We start from the raw sequence: 12,575 nt of genomic DNA on the forward strand, positions 1-12,575 counted from the left end.
TCAGAGACCCTGGATTATGAGCAGATGAATTCTCTGTAACTTGAAGTCTTTAAACCATGATTTGAGGACTTCACTAACACAGAGATTAGGGGTGTATTACAGGACTGGCTGGGCGAGGTTCTGTGGCCTGCAATGGGCAGGAGGTCAGATTAGATCATATGTGGATAAACTAAGGCCTGGGGGCCGGCTTGGCCATGAGCTCCTGGCCGGGGAGGCTAGTCCACGGCCCTTCCCCCGCAGCCACACCACCGCGTGGGCCGCACTCTGGCCCGCCGCTCCTGCTGGGCAGCGTGGGGAGTGCAGCTGGTTCTGGCTGGGTGTTGCGGCTGCGAGCTCCTGCTGCTGGTAAGGGGGCGGCGAGCGGGGGATCCTGGGGGGCAGTCAGGGAGGAGGGGGCGGTTGGATGGAGCGGAGGTTCTGTGGGGGCGGTCAGGGGATGAGGAACAGGGAGGATTGGGAGTGGGAGTCCCGGCGGGGCTGTGGATAGGGGTCGGGGCAGTCAGGAGACAGGGAGCAGGGCGGGGTTGGATGGGCTGGGAGTTCTGAGGGGGGCAGTCAGGGGCGGGAAGTGGGAGGGGACAGATAGGGGGCGGGGGCCAGGCTGTTTGGGGAGGCACAGCCTTCCCTACCCAGCCCTCCATACAGTTGTGCAAAGTTTGCCCACCCCTGGATTAGATGATCATGATGGTTCCTTCTGACCTTAAAGTATATGAGGCTCTGAGAGACCTGCTCATGAATAAAATTGATGACACTTCCTGTCAATGCAGATTACAAACAGGTCAACATGGGGAATTCCCCACAGTTAAAAAATGAACTTAACTGTATCTGGGCAGAAACCACTTGTGGTGACTTGTGAAAGACCTACTCAATTGGGTCTGCTGGACTGTTCTGGACAGCCGGAAGGTGTGAGGTTTTGAGATGAACTGAGTTGATACAAAAGTTCCAGAGCAGCATTGCCTCTTGGCAAAGAAGGGTCCATCTGGCCCCTTTCTGTCTGTTCACACAGAACATCGCTGCTGTTTTGTCCATAAATACTAGTAAATCCCTTTCCTTGATATGGGGAAAGAAGATGTGACAAGCTACATGAATGGCTCTCAGCTATCTTATATTTGTATAGAGAACTACATCTTCCACCTGATCATAGCCCTTGAGTCTACAGAGATTCCAAGTGGGCCCCCCAATCTAAGAGCAGAAGAGTCTAAAATAAAATCAAAATCAGTTAGGTTGGAAGCAAATGGAATGCCTACACATACATTGGATAGGTCTATCCACCAGTGAAAAGAGGCTAAGACACCAAGTATATGGGCACTCAAACCACATATGCAGAGAACGATAATTTGGGGAGTACACAGAACTCAGCCAGCCCTGCAGCTTCCTAAGACGAAGCCTGACATGTCAAACCACATAAGTATATGTGCCCGTATGCGTCAGAAGGAGGCCACGCCGCCTTGCTACACCACTTAACGGCTGAGGGCCGATCAGCAGAGTATTAGCAATGTAAGTCAGTAAGGAGTCTATAGCGAGCCCTCTTGCTGGGGCAGGCAGCAAACAGTGCCAAGCTCAGTCCTCTGGGTGGGGCAGGCAGCAAACAGTGCCAAGCTCAGTCCTCTGGGTGGGGCAGAACACAAGCAGTCTGTGGCCAGCTCCCTGGCTACGCAGATAGCAAACAGTCAGGCCTAAGTCCCCCGGCAGGGGCAGAACAAAAGCAGTCTATGGTCCAGCTCCCTGGCTGGGGCATACAGCAAACGAACGCAGGCCATCTGGCCTAAGTTGGGGAGGCTGCCACCCCAGGGGTGGGGTTGGCAGCAGGGGGTATGGGGAACCTGGCCCATCCTACTCCACCGGGTCTCAGCCCAGGACCTTAACAGTGGCGGGGAATACCTCTTGAATTAGCCTCTCACCAGCCAGTCATCCAAGTACAAAACACTAGAGCTCCTAATTTCCTCAGGAACACAGCCACATGCTGTGTAAAAACATACTGAGCTGCAGAGAGGCCAAATGGCAGGACTGCAAACTGGTAGTGGGATCAGTTGACCATAAAACTGAGGTATTTCCTGTGGCTTTGATGTATTGCTACATGGAAATGTCTCTCCTTTAAATTGATGGCAACATACGAGTTGCCAGGACCCAGGGAGGGGATCATGGACGCCAGAGTGACCATGAAAAACTTTATTTTCTTTAGATATCTGTTAAGCTCCTTCAGGTTTAGTATTGTTCTGAAATCTCCTTTACTTTTTAGATTAGGAAGTAGCAAGAATAAAACCCCTTTTCTCTGTGAAAAGGAGAAACTTCTTCTATGGTTCCCAACAGAAGGAGAAATTGTACCTCCTGAAGCAGAACTCCTTCATGAGAGTGGTCCCTGGAAAAGGACAGAGAAGAGGGGCAGAAATAAACTGAAAGGTGTATCCCAATTCCCAATTAAAAGGCTAAGAAGCCTGTCATCAATCTGCTGTGAAAAAGCATTGGTCCCTCAAAAGGGAGATGCTGAATGGTTCATTGGACCTCCTGAAGAAGATCAATAGCCATGAATATCTATGCATTGTAATGGCCAATGCTATGGCTCAAGCAGTAGAATCTGCAGCACCTGAAGCAGCTTGAAGACAGGTCCTGGCCACCATCTTTCCCTCATCCACCAAGGCTAGAAACTGTTGCCTGGCCTTCTCTGGCAACTTGTCCATACATTTTAAAACATTGTTCCAGAGGGAGAAATAACCCTCCAGTAATTCTTGGGGATTAGCAACCCAGAGTTGTAGTTCCACTGTTAAATAAACTTTCCTCCCAAAAAGATCAAGTTTCTTTGCATCTTTGGATTTTGCAGTAGACTGGAGCAGATTGTTCACATTCAGTACTGAGCCTGGTACCAGGAGCAGCTTCTTGTGGCTCTTGACAGGAAGGATTGTGGATACCTACTGGAAGATGTAGAGCAGGGAGGGTGCAAAGTCGATCTGGAGGCAGGTGGAAACCCCCCAGGGTTCCAATATGGCCAGTGGTATGGTCCCAGAACCCAATTTCTTACAGCCTAAAGGTCTCTAGGGGCAGGCCAATGCAGAGCTTCCACTTGATACCAGGGGTGAAAACCCCTCAGAGAGGAGTGATGGCTAACGTGATGTGGCTGACACATATACAAGCCATCTTCTGACTCTGAACCAGATTCATCTGACCAACGAGGTGCAGCACCTTTTGGTGCCAGAGATTAGTGTCAGGAGTCCACAGAGGACAGCACTGGAGAAATCATAGCTGATTTGCCTCTTGACATTATCATATATGAGGGTGTACTAGATTGCCCAGAGGGGCCCTCGGTAATGGGTGCTGAATGCTGGTAGTTGGCAAATCTATACAAGTGTCCATTGATACTGGGTGAGATGTTTCATGACCTGCTGGTGAAGCCGGTACCAAGAGACTCAGCAGATTACATGCTGCAGCATATGCCTCTGGCCCTGATATAGTCTCTTGCTGCTGAGTCAAAGATGACAGCACTACTGAACCAGGTGGTGCCATGAGGTCAGTCTCAGTGGCCTGTACTGGCATTGGACCCCGCCTGAGGTGCTACGTGCAACAGGGAGTGCCTCGGATTTAAACAAAACCCTCCATCTCGGCTTGGTTGCTGAACTTTGGTTCCAGAGACCTTGATTTCTTGGTCGCCAAATCCTTCGATGTTGTCTCCTGGTGCCTTTTCTTTAGTACCAGAGAAGGACTGGTATTGAGACTCAGCCAAGACAGGGAGAGTGCTCCTAACTGAAGCAGATGTGCTCAGTACATGGACCAAAGAGGGGGGCTCCAAGGGTGGGACCAGCGCTGCCTCCATAAAAAAGTGCTTTAGCCTAACTTCTCTGTCCTTTTTAGTTCTGGGCTTAAAGTCCCTGCAGATGTGGCACTGTCCATGATGTGAGGTTCTCCTAGGCACTTCAGGCACTGACTGATATCGGTTTCTTGCATCCATTACAAGGTTTGAAGCTCGGGGACCAAGGCACGCCTCAGTACCAGACACCAGTACCCAAATGGCAGGAACTGAAGAGTATACTAAGTACGCCAGCAAAAGGAAGCCTACTAGTAAAAGCTAAACTGGGACTAAAGCTATTAAACAAGTATCAACTATATACAATAAGAAAGGGAAACATTTCCAGTAGCAAGATAGAATATTCTGACAATGGTCACGGGCGATAAGAAACTGAGGGGGATTGGGGTCAGCTCTGCCCTTTATACAACACCACGAGACAGCAGAAGGTGCATGCGCCGCCCTGATGGGTACTACTAAGGGAAAAATCTCTGATGCTAGTGCACACACACTTTAAATGGAATGGAAATGTGAAGTCACTTGGAGAAGTAGCAAATATCATCATGCACAATCTGCTCCTATGGATAAACTAAACCAGGGGTCGGCAACCTATGGCACGCTGCTGCCTGCCGGGGTCCCGGCCGCCGGCTCCACTCAGCCCGCTGCCGAACCCAGGCCGGCAGTGGGCTGGGCGGGGTCGGCAGCCGGGACCCTGGCAGGCAGCAGCATGCCATTAAAAATCCTGCCCAGCCCAGTCTGCTCTTCTCTGCTTCCCACCCACCGCTCCCTCCTGCTGGGGCAGGAGGCAGAAGCTTGGTCCTGCCAGCTGCTGCTGCAGGGCAGCCTCCACCGGCAGCCAAGCTCCCTCCTCCCCCGCCTCTTCCCCCAGCGTGCTGGGTTCCTGGCCCTCCTCCTCTCCCTCCCTGCGGCCAAACAGCTGATGGTCCTGGAGAGGGAGGGGGAGAAGCAGAGCCGGAACCGCAGCCGCAGTGTGCTCGCTGCTCCGGAGAAGGAGGCGGAGGCGGAGGCGGGGCCTTGGGGAAGGAATCAGGGCATATCCCCTCCAGCCCCCTGCCATGAGCTGTTCAGAGCAGGGGGCTGGGAGGATCCCCATGACTCCAGCCCACATCTCCAGCCCCCTGCCCTGACTCCTGAACCCCCCCCACCCCTCTGCCCTAAGCCCTGCACCCCCCCACACTTCCCAGGCCCCTGCACCCCCCTCACACACACCCAGCCCTGACTCCACCCACCCCGCACATACCCAGATCCCCCACACACCATGCCAATTCCTGCACCCCCCTCACATGCCCCCAGCCCTCTGCCCTGACTGACTCCTGCACCCTCCTCACACACACCCATCCCCGTCCTGACTCCTGCACCCCCCACACCCCATGCCTTGACTCTTGCACCCCCCACATCCCCACCCTGAGCACCAAACGGAAGCTCCTGCACCCCCCCCCCACATTCCCACCTGCACCCCTCACGCCAAATGGGAGCTTCCCAGGTAAGCCTCCACACCCAAACCTCCTGCCCCAACCCTGAGCTCCCTCCCTCATTCTAGCTCCTGGCCAGACCCTACACCCCAACCCCCAGCCTACTCCTTCACCCCCAGCCCTGTGCTCAGTGCACTCTCACCTTCAGCTCAGGGCAGAAAGAAAGGAAGAGAATGGGCTAAAACCAGGGAGAAGATAGGTACCCACTCTATGTGGGCAGGGCCGGGACTCCAGACTGGCAGTGGGCTGAGTGGGGCCGGCAGCCAGGAACCTGGCTGGCAGGAGCCGGCGGACGGAACCCCAGACTGGCAGCGGTCTGAGCTGATCAGCCCACTGCCCGTCTGGGGTCCTGGCTGCTGGTCCTGCTCAGCCTGCTGCCAGTCTGGGGTTCTGGCTGCTGGCCCCTTGCCAGCCGGGGTCCCAGCCGCAGGCCCCGCTCAGCCCACTGCCGGTCTAGGTGAATGGAACCCCAGGCCAGCAGCGAGCTGAGCGGGCCGGCAGCATAAGATCAGCATTTTAATTTAATTTTAAATGAAGCTTCTTAAACATTTTGAAAACTTTCTTGACTTTACATACAACAATAGTTTAGTTATATAATATACAGACATAGAGAGAGACCTTCTAAAAAACGTTAAAATGTATTACTGGCACACGAAACCTTAAATTAAAGTGAATAAATGAAGAGTCGGCACACCACTTCTGAAAGGTTGCCGACCCTGAACTAAACTATAGTCCCCCAAGAGCAATGAGTGCCTCTTTTGTTTACTATTTTCTTGCTGTCTTCCCCCCCAACATAAACATACATCCCCCAACCATTTACCATGATGCTTTTTTCATTTGTATTAGCCATGAAAAACGTGTCACAGGCCATGAAATCTGGCATCCCCCTATGAAATCTGGTCTTTTGTGTGCTTTTACGCTATACTACATCGATATCATGGGGGAGACCAGCGTTTCTCAAATTGGGGGTCCTGACCCAAAAGGGAGTTGCAGTGGGGTCAACAGATTATTTTAGGGGGGTCACAATATTGCCACCCTTACAGTGCAGAAGTAAGAGTGGCAATACCATACCATGTCTTCCTTACTTCTGCGCTGCTGCTGGTGGCGGCTATGCCTTCAGAGCTGGACTCCCGGCCAGCACCTGCTGCTCTCCAGCTGCCCAGCTCTGAAGGAACCCCCACCAGGTCGTAGCATGCTCGGATGCATGACGTGATCCAAGACGAGATCCTGTGTGCAGAGATGGGGAGGTCTTTCATCCTTTCCGCTATTTCTACAAAGTGTTGAGGTGACTTGCGGAATGGTTTTGTCCCTTCAATGTAAAAAACCAAGGCTCACCTAACGTCCAAGAAGTGTAGGCGCTGCTCTTCCCTGTGCACATGCAGCTTAGGGTAAAAAAAATGGGAGAAAAATCAGTCGGTTGTAGTGGAACTGAGACACCATTTTGTGGAGAAATTTTGGATGTAGGTGTAGCTGAACCTTATCTTTAAAGAAAACTGTATATGGGTCTCCGCGGTGAAGGCCCGGATCTCTGACACTCATCTGGCTGACGTGATGCACCAGAAATGCAACCTTCCAAGAGAGGTGTAACAGCGAACATGTTGTTAGCGGCTCGAAGGGTGGGCCCATCAACTTTGATAAGACAAGGATCAGGTCCCAGGGCTGGATTGGATCTCTCATCTGAGGAAAAACTCTCTCCAGGCCTTTGAGGAAATAGCTTACCATCTCGTGAGATAAGACCGATATAAGAAGAACAGGAGTACTTGTGGCACCTTAGAGACTAACAAATTTATTAGAGCATAAGCTTTCGTGGACTACAGCCCACTTCTTCGGATGCATATAGAATGGAACATATATTGAGGAGATATATATACACACATACAGAGAGCATAAACAGGTGGGAGTTGTCTTACCAACTCTGAGAGGCCAATTAATTAAGAGAAAAAAAAAAAAAAAAAAAAAACTTTTGAAGTGATAATCAAGCTAGGCCAGTACAGACAGTTTGATAATAGGTGTGAGAGTACTTACAAGGGGAGATAGAGTCAATGTCTGTAATGGCTCAGCCATTCCCAGTCCTTATTCAAACCGGAGTTGATTGTGTCTAGTTTGCATATCAATTCTAGCTCTGCAGTCTCTCTTTGGAGTCTGTTTTTGAAGTTTTTCTGTTGTAATATAGCCACCCGCAGGTCTGTCACTGAATGACCAGACAGGTTAAAGTGTTCTCCCACTGGTTTTTGAGTATTTTGATTCCTGATGTCAGATTTGTGTCCATTGGTGTCCACTTGGTGGCTGAACTTTGTGATTTTGTCCTCACCCACAACTATTTCACATTTGGGGACAATATATACCTTCAAGTCAGCGGCACTGCTATGGGTACCCGCATGGCCCCACAATATGCCAACATTTTTATGGCTGACTTAGAACAACGCTTCCTTAGCTCTCGTCCCCTAACGCCCCTACTCTACTTGCGCTACATTGATGACATCTTCATCATCTGGACCCATGGAAAAGAAGCCCTTGTCATTCAGTGACAGACCTGCGGGTGGCTATATTACAACAGAAAAACTTCAAAAACAGACTCCAAAGAGAGACTGCAGAGCTAGAATTGATATGCAAACTAGACACAATCAACTCCGGTTTGAATAAGGACTGGGAATGGCTGAGCCATTACAGACATTGACTCTATCTCCCCTTGTAAGTACTCTCACACCTATTATCAAACTGTCTGTACTGGCCTAGCTTGATTATCACTTCAAAAGTTTTTTTTTTTTTTTTTTTCTTTCTCTTAATTAATTGGCCTCTCAGAGTTGGTAAGACAACTCCCACCTGTTTATGCTCTCTGTATGTGTGTATATATATCTCCTCAATATATGTTCCATTCTATATGCATCCGAAGAAGTGGGCTGTAGTCCACGAAAGCTTATGCTCTAATAAATTTGTTAGTCTCTAAGGTGCCACAAGTACTCCTGTTCTTCTTTTTGCGGATACAGACTAACACGGCTGTAACTCTAAGACCGATATAGTGTCAACCTTAGAATGGAATGATGAGATGGCCGCCAGGTGGACCTTGATTGAAGAGCTAGGCCCTGCTGTTTCCGGGATAAGAGGTAATGCAAAATGAGCTGCAGGGATGCTTGCTTGGGCCGAACTCCACACTGTGAAGACCAAATCGCTTCCATTTTTCCCAGTAAGTAGCTCTCATGGAGGGCTTCCTACTCCCCAACAGGACTTTACGAACTTATAAAGAGCAAGCTTGCTCATCAGAGGTTAGCCACAAAGATTCCAGGCCTTTAGATGCAATGCGCTGAGGTTTGGGTGGAGCAATCAGGTCTGGGAATAACGGGGACCTGACTGGAGTGTCCACCAAAAGAATGGCTACTGCCAATGCTGTCTGGGCCATGCTGGAGCTATTAGAATGACCCGCGCTCACTCCTGCTTGATCTTCATCAGAACCTTGTGAATCAATAGGATGGGGGGAAAGCACAGAGCAGGTGAGTCGACCATGGCGCCAGGAAGGGCTCCGTTAGAGACGTGGGGCTGTGGTCCCTCAGGAAGCAGAACTGCTGATGCTTCCTGTTGGTGCAAGTGACAAACAAGTCTATGTGGGGAAATCCTCACTTGAGAAAGATGTCCCGTGTGACATCCAGGTGAAGAGACCACTCGTGGTCAGAAAAGAAGGGCTTCCTGAACTGAGCTTGCACCCCCGGTAGGTAAAATGCTTTGAGGCCAATTGAATTAGCAATGCAGAATTCCCACAGATGAACTGCCTCCCAAAAGTGGGGGAAAGAATGAGCCCCTCTCTGTCTGTCGATATAGAATATGGCTGTGGTATTGTCCATAAGAACTGAGATTGTCCTGTTTGCGACGTGGAGCAAGAACGCCTGGCAAGCCAGGTGGACAGCTCTGAGTTCTCTGATATTGATATGAAGTGACAGATTCAGAGGTGACTGAGATGGGCTCCGCATCCCAGTGCTGAGGCATCGATGACCAGATATGCAGATGGCCGGGGCGTCGCAAAAGATACCCCCCACACACACACAGTGTTGCGGTCTAACCACCAGGCCAGTGAATCTAGGACTTGAGAAGGTACTGTGAGAACCCTGTCCAGATGATGTCTGGAGGGCAAGTATACGTGGCCAACCAGGCTTGGAAAGGTCTGAGTCTCAGCCTTGCGTGACTGACACATAAGTGCACGATGACATGTGTCCGAGGAGGCTCAAGCAAACCTGAACCGTCATGATCAGTAGGGACTGAAGGGAGCTTATCAGAGATGAGATTGCGTAGAAACGGTCCTCAGGCAGAAGAGCTTTTGCCTGTAGGGAGTCAAGAATTATCCCCAATAAACTCTATTCACTTCACAGGTATGAGGGTCAATTTCTGAACATTTATTAGGACTGGAAGGTTGATTGTATGAGAGTGATGTTGGCCTCCACCTGCACTCTGGACCAACCTTTGATCAGCCAGTTGTTGAGGTATGGGAAAACGTAGACCCTCTTTTTCCTCAGAAAGGCCACCATCACTGCCATGCACTTGGTGAAGACTCTTGGGGCAGCTGACAGAACAAATGGCAGAGTCGTGAATTGGTAATGGGCCTGGTTCATGACAAACCTCAGGAATCTCCTGTGGCCCCAGAATATTGATATATGGAAGTATGTGTCTTTCAAGTCGACAGTGGCATACCAATCCCCTGGATTTCGAGACAGGACGATAGAGGCCAAGAAGATCATGTGAAACTTCAACTTCTTGATATAGCAGTTGTGCCGCCACAGGTTTAGGATGGGTCTGAGACCTCCCTTGGCCTTGGGTATCAGAAAGTACTGGGAATAGAACCCTTTTCTCTTTAGATCTAGTGGAACCTCTTCCACCGCTTCCATTCAAAGGAGGGATCAAACTTCTTGCTCAAGCAGAAGCTCAGAGAATGGTCCCTGAAGAGGGACCGGGAAGGAGGATAGGGTAGAAAAACTGGAGGGTATACCCGGATTCCATTGTACTTAGGAGCCAGTGGTCTGAAGTAATGCATTCCCAGGCTTGGAGGAAAAAGGAAAGGCAGCTGGAAAATATAGGGTTGACTGGATCCTGCAAGAGGGCTGTTGGTAGGTCATCCTCAAATGCTACGTCAAAACAAGTACCTGGAAATGCCGGACTGACGTGGGGCCGGCTGAGAGGGCCCTGCGGAGGATGAGGATGGAGGCAGCCTTTGTCCAAACCCCCTGTTCCATCTCCTCCTCTGATCCTGCCTAGGTGGCTGAGAATAATATCGGCCAAACTGCTGAAGCCTGTAGGACTTCCTTGAATGTGCGGGCATGTATAGGCCCAGCAATTTCAGTGTCACTCTGGAGGCCATGGAGTCTGATGTCCATGAGCTCTGAAAAAAGCGAGGAACCTTCGAAAGGCAGATTCTGTATTGTCTGCTGCACCTCTTGCAGGAATCCTAATGACTGCAACCATGAGTTCCTGCACATGGTGACAGCTGTGGCCATTGTCCTGGCCGCAGAATCAGTAGTGTCTAGGGCTGCTTGCAAAGAGGTCCTGGCCACTGTTTTGCCCTCCTCTACAAGTCTTGGGGAAGCTTCTCCTTGAACTTGTCCTTTGCTCCCCACATATTAAAATCATAGTGAGCCAGCAGGGCTTGCTGGTTCACTATATGGAGTTGTAACACACACACACACACACATAGAATAAGCCTTTCTCCCCAGCAGATCTAGCTTCTTGGTGTTCTTTGCCTTCGGTGTCGGTCCCATCTGGCCTTGACAGTCCCTCTCTTTGGCTGCCATCATCACAAGAGACCCTGGGGGAGGGTGAGAAAATAAACATGTGCAGCCTTTGGCTGGTACACAGTACTTTCTTTCCCTACGCTTACTCATAGGATGGAGGGAGGCTGGATTTTGCCACAGAGATTTTATGGGATTCATAATAGCCTCATGGAGGGGAAGTGCTATCCTTGAGGCCCACCTGTCACTAGGATGTCCAGGAACCCCTCACAAGACTCCTTCACCTCCTCTGCTTAAATGCCTAAGTTAGATGCCACCCACTTTAGTAACTCCTGGTGGGCCCTGAAGATCGGAGACACCTCCTTGCCATCAATGCCTTATCAGGTGAGGAGGCGGCAGAGGTGCACACGGTACCAGAACAGTGTCTGCCCTGCCCGCTGCGGGAGGGGCCTGTTTCTGCTGCTCCGTGTCAGATTTTGCGGTTCCCCGTGGTTGGTACCGGAGGTGGGTTCTGGGGTTTCATGGTGCGGTACCAGAAGGACTAGGCTCTCAGAGGCTAAAGAACACAAATATCTCAAACCGGAGCCTTGGTCTGGTGGAAACCCCCACAGATTCCAAAACAGTCACCGCAACAATGCCAGTCCCCATGGTTCCATCAACCAAGCGCCCTGGTGCGCCATGGCAGTAGCTGTTCCAGCCACAAAAGACTGACGTGTGGAATGGTGCCGACGATCCTGAAGGCTTCGATGGTGTGAATAGACAGACGCTGCCTCTGACTCCGAAGAGGAAATGGAGGAGGAACATGGAGGTGCCAAGCCATCCAGTGCCAGTGAGCGGTGCTGTGGAGAGGCCCTAGGAGAGGCACTCAAAGGGGGTTTTCCTCATGAGATTGGTCTCGGTGCCATTCTGACAGTAGCGGAGACCTCCCTATCTCCCTTCTGTACCGGCAGTGCCAAGTCCTTACCCTCTGGTGACCCCAGAACCGGAAGCAACAGCAGGTCCCTGGCCTCAACATATGCTTCTGGGTCACAGGCACCTGGAAAGTTGTGTCTTCCAGATACCTTCCAGATACCTGTCAACGGGGAAGGGAGAGGAAGCGGTGTCACTTGTGATGGACTGCAAGGGGGTATAAGACACTACTTACCCTATACTCACCCTATAACTGTGGCAAGATGGTGAGAACAGGGGTTGCCTTAGCCTGGTGATCCAAAAAGTGGGGTGGTGAACAATGGGATTCAATTCTGGGAAGAGTGCAGGTGGAAACCTGTCACTTGGAATAAGTGCCCACAGGAGACACTAGCAGAGATATCACATGTGCAGGTCATCCCTAGCCATCACACCTTTCTTGACCAATACACTTTCATGCTTCAACAACCACACTGTACTCTTGCCTTAGACTGATCAGAAAGCCCTGATTCCCAACAGTTAGTTTATAAACTAAAGACACACATGAATCAATGTTTTGTAACTTTTATCTTAAGGTATTTTATCCATTCTGGTATCAACTAAGCTGCAAATTCTTTGGCCCCAATCCAACAAAGCACTTACACACCTGCTTAACTTTGAAGTCACTGGATCTACTCACAACCTTAAAGGATC

The 12,575-nt window shown here is 50.6% G+C and overlaps 1 protein-coding gene across 5 annotated transcripts in view; it reads right to left on the bottom strand.

The window, feature by feature from the left end:
* Positions 1 to 12,575, bottom strand: part of RPGRIP1L (RPGRIP1 like) — a 124,046-nt gene that overhangs the window by 73,965 nt on the left and 37,506 nt on the right. The gene's annotated exons all lie outside the window — the stretch shown is intronic.

This window comes from Trachemys scripta, chromosome 13, assembly GCF_013100865.1.
Source record: "Trachemys scripta elegans isolate TJP31775 chromosome 13, CAS_Tse_1.0, whole genome shotgun sequence".
NCBI classification, from domain to species: Eukaryota; Metazoa; Chordata; order Testudines; family Emydidae; genus Trachemys; species Trachemys scripta.